The sequence below is a fragment of the Leptopilina heterotoma genome, unplaced genomic scaffold (assembly GCF_015476425.1).
Source record: "Leptopilina heterotoma isolate Lh14 unplaced genomic scaffold, ASM1547642v1 Lhet_15, whole genome shotgun sequence".
In the NCBI taxonomy this organism is placed as follows: Eukaryota; Metazoa; Arthropoda; class Insecta; order Hymenoptera; family Figitidae; genus Leptopilina; species Leptopilina heterotoma.
Window position 1 is genome coordinate 1,506,369 of NW_025110867.1, and position 14,196 is coordinate 1,520,564.

Consider the following 14,196-nt stretch of genomic DNA (forward strand, 5'->3'; position numbering starts at 1 on the left):
TTTTTTTTTCTTTAGCAAATTAGTACAGGGTTGAAAGAAATAGTTGTCAGCAAACTTTAAATGCAAACCGTTAAAATTAATAAATTCTACAGTTAATAACAATCAACAACTATTATTATCACTATTACTATCTAAGTCAATTAGGTACAATATTTCCTGAAAATAATCAAGACACAATAGTCCCCTTAAATATAAATACAGGCTTCGCACTCGATAATTAATTTTAAAAAAGTAGCAAAAAATATCTTTAAGAGTGAAAAGAAATAGCGAAAAAGTAGCAATCGAAAAATTAAATTTGGCAACTAAAAACTCGTTTAAGACATTTTCCTAATTTTCATCAAAAATATTTACTTTTTTTTCTCATTCTGCTAATAATTTCAATTCTAAAACTTTTTTAAAATTTTATTATTTTTTAAATTTTAATATTAAATTCTTCAAAAATACGATTGTTTTCTAAATTTTAATATCAAATTCGTGAAAAATACGATTATTTTTAAAAATAATTAAAAATTTTTTTAAAATATAAAAAGTTTCAATTATATTTGACAAAATTTCCAAATAATTGAAAATCTTATTTAATCAATTTGAATTATTTACGTGACTTAAACTATCTACAAAAAAAATAGAAATACAATTTTTCAAAAGACTAATTATTTCTTCATAATTTCTAAATTTAATTACATTCAAAAGTTATATAATTTTTGTTAAATAATTATTTAAATACTTATTTATTTTTTTACTGCGGTATTAAAATATTTTAAATAATTTCAATGTGAAATTTTTTTGAGACTATTTCTAAAAATTACAACTTTACAGTTGTAATTTTTAGTAATAGTCTCAAAAAAATTTTAAATTGAAATCATTTAAAATATTTTAATACACCGCAGTGAAAAAATAAATTCTTCCAGAAGTCAATCATTTTTTTTTGTTGTTGAAATTTTTAAATAAAATTATTCAAAACTTTAATTATTTATTAAAAAATAATAAATTAATTAATTTTTCAAAGTAAAAATTAAAATATTATTACAGTTTTTTAATAATTAAAATTTTCAAACAATTTAAAAATATTTTGAAATTTAATTAGGTATTTCTTAAAATTCCAGTTATGACGCTTCTATAATATTCAAATGATTTTCAAAATTTTAACTGAAATTCATTTTTGAATCAATTCTTAATTGAAAATTTTACTAGAATTTAATTGAAATTTCTTAAAATAATTGAATTCCTGCGAAGAATTTTATTGTGTATATAAAGAATTGAATTTACACAAAGAATTTTGTTATTTATTGAAAGAATTAAACTTTTTGGATGAATTTTATTAAAATTTTTTAGAATAATTGAATTTATGAAAAGAATTTTGTATTATTTATGAAGATAATTGAATTTTCGACTAGAATTTTATTGAAATTTTAAAAATAATTAAAATTATTATACACAATAATAAATTTTTTGTGCATAAAAATAATTAAATTTACACAAAGAATTTTGTTATTTATGAAAAGAATTGAACTTTTGGAAGAATTTTATGAAAATTTTTGCAAATATGAGAATAATTTTATTTTTTTTTATTTCAATATTATTAGCGAATTAAAAGTACCTAGTGCTAATTCTCAAGAAAAAAAAATATATAAAAAAGAAAAAAAATTCTCTAGAAAATCTTAAAAAATGTAGTAAATAGTAGATTTCAGTAGATGAGTGTGCCTGTAAATATATAAAAAATACCAAGTAGATGGAAAATGTTGTTTCAAATTCAAAAATAAAATCAACACGCAATGACTTGGGGTTTATTTCGAAAATTGTTTTTTTATGGACCATTTGGCGAAAGTCGGTTTTTCGGTAGCATTTGAAAATCAATGGTGATAGAAAGGATGTGGGGACAATTTCGAAATGTATATATATATATATATATATATATATATATATATATATATATATATATATATATATATATATATATATATATATATATATATATATATATATAAAGGACAGAGTGTATTGAAATGAAGAAATGAAGGCGATGTAGTATATTATGGGAAGGGGAGACACGCCAAAGGGTCATTTTATCGTAACGTGGGTTCTTGATTTAGGTATATGAAGTGGGCGGTAAGGGTCACTTAATCTTGGCATGAGTTCAGTGATTTAGGACAAGAGTTGTACACGGAGGGGTCGCTTAATCTTTGCTGAAAAGTCCTACAATAGTGGCGGATCAAAGATTTATTCAAATCTGTACTTCCTACCATGTTTCGGAGTAACTTATGCAGCTTCTCTCGCTCTCTTTTTCAATCTCATCAATCCTATAACTATAAAAAATTTGATTTATTCAACCATCAAACGCAGACTCTTTTTCTTGTAACCCATTTTTTAGTCAGTATTACCCCATAACAGTATTTATATAACATACGCAATTATTAAACCCGAGTGAACAAAGGTACCTAAGAAGCACATGACTTTAAGGTTACGTTTGTATTATTTTTACCTTAATTAAAAGTTTCTGTGTTTCATTTAAAACCGAAATCAGTTTTTATTAATTATTTTAGATGCATTGAAGACTTCAGTATCAGTGATTTTTAATGGGAGTTAGTCCCTTTTCTGTATTTTTAATATAAAAATTTTAAACATAACCTAAAATTTTTTGCTTCTTAGGTACCTTTCTTCAGAGTGCGTATTATAAATACATAAATATTATAAAAATATCAATTATTAATTAAATAATATAAACTTTTTAAATTTTGAATTTCGACCTTCACAAAACATATATATATAATTATATTTATTACGTCACTCTCTTGAAATTATTATTACGTGTTACAAATGAATATAAGAATATGTTTGAAAATGATTAATGAGAATATTGTGAGGCGAAAAAAGGAGAAAAATTAATTGACTGGCGAGTGAGAAAAATATTGAAAGTGACAATTATCTCGAAAACGACAAGAAACATGTGCTCAGGTGACAGATCGATATTGATCCAAAGATAAGGAGACGGGAGTTCAGTACATATCATGTATATATATACATATAAGAAGCCACCCAGTAAGATTTAAAATGAAAAAAAAATAATCTCTTTTAGGGGTCTCTTATATATTTTACATTTTACTTCAAAGAGTTTGTATATCATGGTGATCACATATTTTTCTCCTTGTGACGTGTCATGTTACACAAAATCCGCAAATTTTAAGAACGTTAAAAAATCAGATTTATATAAATGTTCCATGTCAAAAGATTCGTTTGCGATTGTAATTAACTCGATTCTTATCTGATACAATTAATTTCTTTTTGTATATCTTGATTTTCGAATTTTTCAGCTCTTTTTTCAACATTTTTACATTCTTATTTTTTTATTCATTTTGTAAATTTCTTGATTTTACTTTCTTTGATTATTATTATCATCAAAAACTCCATTTTGAAATTTTTTTACTACTTTATAAATTTAATTTTTAATTTTATACTTTTTAAATTAAATGTGACGCGCTCCCAAGAAGACTAAGAACTAAGAAGCAAACGAATTATAGGTTGGGTTCGTGTTAGATTTATCTTATGATTAAAAGTTTATTTTTAATAATTTGAATTTGAAACCAATTTTCATTGAAAATTTTAAATATAATGAAGACTTGAAAACCAACAATTTTTAATTAATAATTAATTCTCTTTCTGTATTTTTACTCAAAAAATTAAAAACATAACCTCAAATTTTTTGCTTCTTAGGTACCTTTCTTCGGAGCGTGACATAAATAATTAAGAAAATATATTAAGAAATAATTTTAAATACTTTTTTATTTTTTGAGGTTAGGTTGAATTAATATCATTTTAATAACTAAATTTTTTAGGTTATGTTTAATACTATGTGTAAATTAAGGTCCCTGGAAATAATCGAAATTAGGTTATGTTTGAAAACTTTCTTTAAATAAAAAAATATATAAAATATTACCCATATTAAATTATTTATCCAAACTAAGAAAAAAAGACTTTTTGTTCTAATGTTTAATATAAAAAAAACATTTTATTTGAAACGACATTTTTCATTTCAATGGATTTTGATTAATAAATTGAATGAAACGATTAAGGTTAACGGTTGAAAATTGTCAAGACTTTTGTTTTTCTTTTTCTCTCTCTCTCTCTTGTCTCACCGGCAAGATGAGAACATGAGATCACATTTACCACAATCTTTTTTGACACCACGTGCTCTGAATTCGTGCACAGTCGAAATGAAATGAACGCAGTTATACTCTCCAGAAATATAAGCGAAATAAAGAAGAAAAAAGAGGAAGAGAAGGAAGAGGGAGAAAATAAAAAAAACTTAAAGAAAATGGAAAAAGTCAAGCGATAATGATTCGACCCACTATCAACTTTTTGAAACCACGAATTTATAGAAGAAATAACAAAGAGTTAAAAGTTTTAGTGAAAAATTTTTTTTTCTCGTGCATTTAATTCAAGAAAATTAAAAAATATTTTTTACTTATATCCTACGAAATATTAATTTAATATCATTTCTCCCTTGTTCTCACAGTTTTCACTTAAAAACGTTTTCGAACATAACCTTGAAATTTGTCTAAATATGCATGCAAGTTGAAAACTAAAAATAAATAATCGCGCCAAATTTAAATTATTTGTCATAAAATTTAACTAAACTGAATCGAAAATTTGTTTTCTGTTCATTACAAACGGAAATTAAAGGAGCAATATTAATTTTGTGTTTAACTGCGATAATATTTTTTAATTATTAAAGTAGTTTTATGATAGTATATTTTTTATTTACGATTATATTTTACTATTTACTTAAAAAAAACTTACCGTGAAACTCCATGAGTCCATGTCGCAAATTCTGCTTTGAACGATAGCCAGGTGTTCATAGTTGTCTACTAGTTTTAAGTCGCCTTCACGCCATCTGCAACCTAAAAATCAAAAAAGGCGCCAAATTTAAATTATCTTTTACAAAATTTACGCAAATCTGAAACTTTTCTATTATGGACCTTCGAATTTTTGAAGAATTGAATCTTTTAAATAAATTGAATTTGAATTAAATTGAAATATAATTTAAAAAGCTGAAAGTTAAATTGAAGATATAAAATCGAAATCAGTGTAAGTTTAATATCAAATCAAACATAACCTTAAAATACAATGAAACTTTGCCTAACAACTTGTTAAGAATATCAACTTAATTTAATTACTAATTATTGCAATTTTTATTATTATCTAGTGACGAAAATTTGCAATATACATCAGTTAAATTATAATAAACCCATATTACAAAATTTGTGATAATTTAAATGAAATTGACATTTATGAAGAGATGATAAATATTTTGCGATGCTGGGTGTGAAATGAAGTGAATGAGGCACCTCACGAGGGAATAAATCAGTGAAAGGCCAATTTCCTGAGTTTATTTGCATTATCGCCGGCTGGCTTTGTAAACATTATAGTAGTGCGCTACGGGCATTTATACGGCCACTCACAAATTTACAATCGTTGCGCGAATAATAAGAGAAGCAAAACGTGAAAGTGCGGAGGTGGCGATGAGATTTTGCGTGCAAAGAGACGCTTTTTCGTTTTTATCTCTTTCTCTCTCTCTCTCTATTTCTCTCTTGAGAATATCACTGCGGACATTCCTGAAATGCATATTATTAGACCGATCGTAATGAATCCGTTAAGTATAGCACCGACCGCCTTTGCCACGACTCCACTTATAAAGCGCGCTTCTCGACTCTTCAAAGCTGAGTTTATATACCCAAAAGAAAAAAGAAGGAAGAAGTGAGCAAAAAAAAAGGAAACACTTTACGAATGATGAAAATATATTTGAAACTATAAAGTGAAAGAGACAAATTTTGAGTAAAAATAAATGGTTGTCATTTATACGTTTAGAATTTTTTTAATCTTCTCTAGCTTTAGTATTTTAATCTCGTTTAATTGTTTACTTTGGAAGGAAAAAACTTATTAACTATCGTAATTTTTCTTATAATTGGACTCAAAAAATAAAAAAAACAAAAATTCGAATTTGAATTTCGCGGGTAGGGTTTTGTTTGCACTGTCCGACGACAGGGGACGCGTTGGCGCATAGCGTGTCGGGAATAACCGAAATAACACACGAAGCATTTCTCAATATTTTTATCTACGGTTTAAAGTTGAGATTTAGACTTTTTCTTACTTTTAATTACGTAAAGAAGACAGAAACAATAAAGAATATAGTTTTCATTGTTCCGGTAGTTTTTTCTTTTAAACAAAAAGACAATCAAATGAAAGAAAATATGTTATATAATTATACCGAGAAAAGAAAGAAAGAGAGGTTAATTAGAATCCAGGCGAAAGTGAATTTATTTCTTTGTTTTTTCTGCATTTTTGGCAATAATCATACATTTTCTAGAATCGTCTTGACCAAATGGCAATAAAAAGTATGTCTATATACACTATTTTGCCTTAAACAAAAATTATTAGTCTCCGCAAAAGTCAGAGCCAAAATGGTCCATTTCCTTTTTCCGCGCGTATAAAAAAAGAATTAATTCCGACAATACAGTTTCTTTCCGTTTTAAGAAATTGCAATTTAATTTTTTTCTCTCTTAATTTTTTTTATCTCTTTTTTTCAATTTTTACCTAACAAATTTAATAGAACTACACTTTGGAGAATTATCATTTTAAAAAGTTACAAACATAACCTACAATCTTTTGCTTCTTAACTTTCTTCGTTTCTTCGAAAATCAGACGCAAATTCTTAAAGTTTTTTAAACATAATCTCCAAAAAATAAGAAAATAAAAAAATTATTTCGAACGTAAATTAAAGAAACAATAATAATTTTTTGAGCAACTACAGTAACGTTTCTCAAATTATTATTAAAATCGTTTTACGTAAAATTATTCATTCAATTATAATTTCCAAAAAATAAATTACCATTTACCCCATGTGTTCATGTTGGGTGTTCACCTCTTATGCTTGGAAGTTCGCCAGGTGTTCATAGTGGTCTCCTAGTTTTAAGCCACCTTCACGCCATCTGCAATCCAAAAATTAAAAGCGCGCTAAATTCAAATTCCTTTTTATAAATTTCAGTTAAATTGCAACTTAAAATTTATTTTCTTTACGTCAAAAAGAGCAGTGGGATAAAAGAAAATATTACATGCAAAAATTGATTAAAAACCATTAAAATTAATAACTATAGTGAAATTAATATTAATTTAACATAACCTTAAAATCTAAGAAAATACACCGAAAATTCTTATTTTTTTAAAACTAGCTTCAAGAGTCAGAAAAAAATAACATAACCTCAAAATCCAAGATAATAAGCTGAAAATTTTTTAATTTTTCTGAAAGTAGCCTCGAAAGTCAGAAAATAAATGAGTTTTTTGTTACGAACGATAATAATTCCTTTTAATTGCCTAATTTATTAAATTGTTTAATTTTTCTAATTGGAAAACCATTAAAACTAATAGCTACTTCAGTGGAATTAAGTTATCCTAACCTTAAAATCTTAAATTTTTTTAAAAATAACCTCAAAAATTATAAAAGAAACTTACCGTGAACGTAAGTGTCCATATTAAATGTCCATCTCTGCTTTGAAGGCCTAAGCACAACTGTTCGGTTTCGGGATATGTAAGATTTACATACATTTTGAGGTTAGGAAGCCCATATCCCCAAGTCGTCTCCCGCACCCGACTCAGTTGTGCTTAGGGCTTGAACGTCCGCCAGTTGTTCATGGTTATCTGCTAGTTTTAAGCCACCTTTACGCCATTTGCAACCTGAAAATTGAAAGCGCGCCAAATTTAAATTATTTTTCATAAAATCTAACTAAATTCTAACTAAAAATTATTTTTCCTTACGGCAAATCTGAAACTTTTCTATATTGGACCTTCAAATTATTTTAAAAAATCAACTTTTTTAAATAACTTGATTTTTTGAAATCTAACTTAAAGAAAATTAATTTCCTATTAAAATACAGCAAAAATAAAAGCGAAAAAGCGTAAATCTATAAATATATGAATATACAGAAAAAAAATATTGTAGCAAAAAATAATAAATCATCAACTTTTGAGGTTAGGATAAAAAAATTTTTCTTTTACGTAAAATTTTTTCTTTTAAAACTTTTCCGTAATGAATACAATTTCAGAAAATTGGGGAATTTCTTTTCCATATACGAGATTCACTTCTTTTATATATATATAGGTAGAGAAGTCTGCGATTTTCACATAAATCTCGAAGAAATAACGAAGTTGTCTGGTCGAAGGAAAAAAAGTTGATGGGAGGATTTTTTTATACACCTACGTTTATGTGTGTGTTCTGTGTGCACACAAAGACTTTTTGGCGATGAGAAACATCTGTATATATTTTTTTTGGGAATAAAATACCTATGGGAGGAAATACGCGAGACCGATAAGAGTCTTTAGGTGTTCTTGGGATGATTTATCAGCCCGGGATCTTCGCAACATTGGGGTAGTTACTTCTATATAGGTACGCAACTTGTAGCCTAAGTGACTTTATCTCAGATTTTACAGAAAGAAAAAAGAAACGAAAATAAAACTTAATTACTCTTTTTCTTTCCTCCCCCAAGTGTAATTATTATTATCATCATCATCATCGTAGGAACTAAATTTAGTTTATTATTTTATTTTAATAATCATTGAAAACTATTTTTGTATGTAACTTTCACCTACTAGAAAAATTTTAAAATTTAAGGGAGCTATGAATAAGACATCTGTTTTAGAATTATTTTTTTAATTTTCACCTTCTTGGAAGATCTCATTTTAAAAATATTTCATTTCTATGTGGGTTATAAATTGAAAAAATTTGGGACATTCGAAAAATTGCAATTGCAGTTGACATGAAGAAAGAGGTTCTTTCATTCTTATAGAATGAAATTTTTATCCGGGACATACTTCATGGAATTTTCATTAAACTAAATTAAAATAAATATATGCACATTGCGAGAATGAAAGAATTCCGGAAGTTAAATTAAATTTTCTAAATATAAAAAAATGATTTTTTAAAAATATTTATCAAAGTAAAAACATTTTTTTTAATTTTTACAAACCAAAAACTATTATTTAAATTTTTTTTTAAATTTACTTTGTTATATGTATTTAAAAAATTTTTTAAAAATTTACCTTGTTTTTGACTCATAAGTAACTCTAAATAGGAAAATTCGATATAACAATACAGTAAAAGTACGTCTTATTAAACGTAAATTGACATTCACTTTAATTAAAACTCAAGGAACGGTTCTTTGTTAACGGGTTAAAATGGAAATTCTCATTTCGTTGAGCTGTAAACTTTGACAAAGTTCAACAATTTCAGACCTCGTGGAGTTTAACAAACTTTAACTAATCAACACAAACGGAAACTGAATCCTCCACAAAGTTACTTTCATCTATATAAAGTGAGAGAAGACTATATATATGTTTGGCTCTTTTATCATTGACATGTCCAGTGATAAATGAGCCAATTTCACAGATGAGGAAAAAATTTTTTTTTTCATCCTTCCATTTATTAATATTATATAATAAAGAATGTAATTTTTCAAAAAAAAAAAAATTAATTTATCGAATTGATTTCTTTTTTCTCTTTTTTCAAAAATCTTTTTGGCACAGCTGATGACTATTTCTCGCATAAATTTGTATATGTCTTGGAGGAGAAACTTTTTTGGAAATTAAAGGAATATCTTAGTTTATATAGTCGTTATGAAGAGACAAGATAATAATTTATGCCCAATGAGCGCTAAGTCGTTATTGCATATCAGCGACAAAGTTTCCACGTCCTTGCTCGGAAATGCTTGCTCCGTTAAATTCGTGCCTGGTTTATGTCTTAGAATTAATCTCATTATTATATGAAATTTACCGCAATTCCATTAATTCTCTCGAACTTCTTTATCTATATATATCTTAGTTGTACCATTTTATTTAACTTTACATTCATTTTTCATAAAAGTTAAAATAGAAAAATAGTTTTCTGTTGTATTTCTATTTTCATTATTGTTTTCATAAGTTTCAATTTTCCAAAGGTAGTAAAATCTATCATCCTTTATAAAATTGACTTTTTTGATTTTTTATTATTTATATTTCAAGTAATTTTATTTTTTTGTATTTTTTTTTTAAATTTATCAATGTCTGCTCATAATTATAAAATTACGAATTCTTCTTGATCTCGAGATTCAATATGGAGACGCTACTCTCCACCTGAGAACGCCAAGGTCACCGCTAGATGTCAATTCAGTTTGTAAAATCAGATTCAATGCCACCTGGTGGTGACCTTGGCGTTCTCAAGTGGAGACATGAGAACCACCATTTTATCCTTCAATAATTAATTTTCTTCTGAAAAGGGAACTAAGAGAACATTTTCTTTGAAAAAGAAATAGACAGAATTTTAATTTTTCTTTCAGTAAAAACTAAGATTATATTTTTTAATTTTCTGATAAAATGAAAATAAATATTCCGTAAAAGGCCTCTAAATATTATTATCTATATATAACATATTTAAATCTCTTATGTTACAAATAGAAAATTCTCCATAAATAATAGTATATTTAAATATTTATTCTGTCCTTTAAATATTATTATCTTTATTTTGTTAATAATATTTATTTTGTCCTATGTAATTTTGGGTGATCCGTAATTTTTATATGAAAAAAGCTTTTTTATTTAAAAAAAAATAAAAATTTTCTTTCAATTTTCTTCTTTAGATTCAAAAATATTTTTCCCTTAAACACATTTTCATTTAATTATTCTAAACATTTTTGCAAAATAAATCCGTTTAAATGTAATTAGTTTTTCATTGTGAGTATTGTTTTCTTACGTGTACACCGTTAATTAACCCACTTCTTCTAATCAATTTTCTCATCTAAATAATATGTTGTCTCACGATTCTCGATACACGAAACCGGATATACCATTTTTTTCAACAAATGAAAATTGTAATAACAAAATAGTGTGATTCTCCTTTGAAAAAAATATCGATCAAAACTTGATTTAATCCCCAATGTTGTGACTATTATTATTATTGAAATTTATTTTTATTTAATATAATAATAATAAAAATAATAATACCTCATAATAATAAAAATAAAATTAATAATATATAATAAATAAAAAATCGAAAAAATGAATTTAATACCTTCCAGTGTCACTAGCAAGTTTTGAAAATTGAAATTTTATTTGAAAATAATTTGAGCATAAAATCTGAGTACGCTATTCAATCCAGGTAGACGAAACTATATCAAGAAAATATTTTTCTTGGTATCCCTTTTCATAGCTTGGAAATTCTCGGGAGATCATCGGATTGGCTATAGTCCAATGTTATTGACATTAATTGAATTTATTGCGACCGATGAAAATAAAAAAAAAAGAAAAGAATCAGAGAGAATTGCTCAACTTCCTTCAAAGTTTCTTTTATTCTTGTGTATATATTATATATATTTTTTAAAACTTAAAAATAATTCAGTATTTTTTTCTATCTTTCCTTTTTGTTGCAAAATAAAATTAAAATCTATTTTTACAAACAATTTTCTGCATTTTTTTTCTCAATAAAAAGAAAGAAATGAAAAAAAGATTGAAATTACTAGAGAAATTTACAGCATAATATGCCTTTGAAAATAAACCTGTTAAAGATGAAAGATACGTTCCGTATAATTGAGTTTCAACAACGAGACCATTTTCTTATCCCTTTAGCATTAAGTGCACCTCCAGAAGTGCACAGTTGCTCGCAAAATTAATTAAAGTCAAGCGTAATAAACAATGAAAATTTTATAATTAAATTATAATTATTCATACTTTCTACACTTTTTAATAATCTCCACGTTTTTTTAATGTTTAGTTAACACTTCTTTTTGATTGTTGGTTTTTATTCGGATTTTTTTAATAAAAAGTTAAAATTTCTTCATGTTTTATAATAATAACAGATGACTAAGTGATAAAATTATTTACAATTCAATTATTATTTACAAGAATTTTTAACTAAAATTCTTCTTTAAATCGATTATTTTCAATAATTTTAGAAAAAGTTCTTTGACAATTTTCAAATCCATTTCTTTACAATATTCAATTTTACGAAAATTCAATTATTCGTAAATTCTTCAATTAAATAAATATTAGAAAATAATAACTTAAAATAATATTTAAAAAATTCATTTAAACTATTTCAAAAAAATTAATTTCAAAATTCAATTATTTTTAAAAATTCACGCTATATTGCTTTAAATATTCAATGATTATCTAAAATTTTAAATTAAATTAATTTTTAAATCAATTTTTATTCAAAAATTCTACTAGAATTCAATTATTTAAATACAAAAATAAATATTTTATTAAACAATTGATTGTTTCTTAAAATTATTGAATTTTCGTAAAGAATTTTATCAACAAAATTTCAAATAATTCAATTCTATCAACCTTTTCAAAATTCAATATTTCTAAAAATTTACGCTCTAATGCTTTTAAAATTTAATTATAATCTAAAATTTTAACTGAAATCCATTTTTAAATCAATTGTTTATGACAAAAATACGAAAATACGACAAAATTAAAATACGATTAAAATTGTATTAAAAATAATTGAAATTCTGCAATGAGTTTTATTATTTATGAAAATAATTGAATTCCTAAAAAGAATTTTATTATTTACGAAAAAAATTGAATTTCCAAAAAGAATTTTATGATTTATAAAAATAATTATAAATGTTTGCATAGAATTTTATCAATATTTTTGAAAATAATTGAAATTTTGCTAAGAATTTTATTAAAATTTTAGAAAATAATTGAATTTTAGAGAAGAATTTTATTGCTTGTAAAAAAATAATTGGAATTTTGGACCAGAATTTTTACAAATTTTTGAACATAATTGAATTTTTGCGAAGAATTTTATTACTCTTTAAATATAATTGAAATTCCGCAATCATTTGTAATTTGTTTCTAAAATTCAACTTTTTTTTAGTGATTTCAAGTAAAATTCATTTTTAAATTAATTTTAAATAGTAAATTTTACGAGAATTCAAAAAATTATTTAAACACAAAAATAAATAATTTATTGAAAAATTGAATGTATTTATCAAAATAAATGAAATTATTGCGAAGAAATTTAATAAAATTTGTAAATAATTGAATTTCTGTGAAATTTTTATTATTTAAGAAAATAATGAAATGTTCGCGTAAAATTTTATCGTAATTTTTTAAAAATAATAATTAAATTCTTTTGGAATAATTTATTAAAACAGTAGGGGAACATAGTCTAGGTCGGCCACCTTTTTGACTTTTGTTTATAACTTTTTTTTAAAAATGAATTTGGACAATTGAAGTATATGGTTGGAAAGTCCTGTTTAATAGGAACATTTTTTCTGTACAAAGTAAATTGACAGGTTTAAAAATGAAAAAGTTATAAAGATTTAAAAAAAAAAAAATTTGTAGTCCAGGTTGGCCATTACAGTCAAGGTCGGCCATGTTTAAAATTCAAAGGGCATTAATCGTTAAAAAATAAAATAACATGTTTGGAGTTACGGAAAATTGATTCTTTATTGTTTACAGTTTGTAACTTAATGAAATAACAAAATAATAAAAATAAACAATATAAAAAAATAAATATAAATAAAAAAAAATTTTGCACTAAAATATTAATAAAATTAAATAAAAATATTAATAAGATGATCAATTATATTAAGAGTTATACAGAATTGCAGTTTTTGCGAATGAAGTAGCTCGTCCTCAACTTTGCGCATTTTAAACACATAGTGGCCGACCTTGACAGTAAGTAACATTACCGAATTGTTGTAACCATAAAGAAATACGTTACGGGATTCGATTTTTTACTTTGTTTTCCTTTCAACCATGAGTCCCACAAATTTTCTGCATACTTGCCTTGACGATTCAATTTGTTTTTTATCTTTTATTAATGGTTTTTCACATTATGCACAAAACTTTTTTTGAGCTTTTTTTGTATACCGACGTCACAGAAAACACAATTTTTGATTTTCCGAAAATGTAATTGAACAAAAAGTTAGGTTTCACTAAGACAAGCTTCGACAAATATGCGCGTAGGTGGCGCTAGTGAACTTGACAAAAAAACGCGAGTGGCCTACCTAGACAGTAGACCAACCTTGACTACATTCCCCTAGATATTGAAAATCATTGAATTGTGAAAAATTTTTGAAAATAATTAAAATTTTGACAAGAATTTTATTAAAATTTTTGAAAATAGTTAAATTTCGGAGAAGAATTTTATTATTTATAAAG

General features: G+C 24.8%; 1 protein-coding gene and 1 long non-coding RNA gene across 3 annotated transcripts in view; one reads left to right on the plus strand and one right to left on the minus strand.

Annotated features, from left to right (window-relative positions):
• Nucleotides 1–14,196, minus strand: part of LOC122498487 — a 139,961-nt gene that overhangs the window by 93,662 nt on the left and 32,103 nt on the right. Inside the window, exons 3-5 of the long non-coding RNA XR_006301233.1 lie at nt 7,504–7,725; nt 6,884–6,983; nt 4,795–4,895 (exon numbers count right to left, since the gene is read on the minus strand). This is a non-coding gene — a long non-coding RNA (uncharacterized LOC122498487). The remainder of the gene's footprint in view (nt 1–4,794; nt 4,896–6,883; nt 6,984–7,503; nt 7,726–14,196) is intronic.
• The window catches only part of LOC122498482 (lutropin-choriogonadotropic hormone receptor), a 71,431-nt gene that overhangs the window by 22,615 nt on the left and 34,620 nt on the right, over nt 1–14,196 (plus strand). The gene's annotated exons all lie outside the window — the stretch shown is intronic.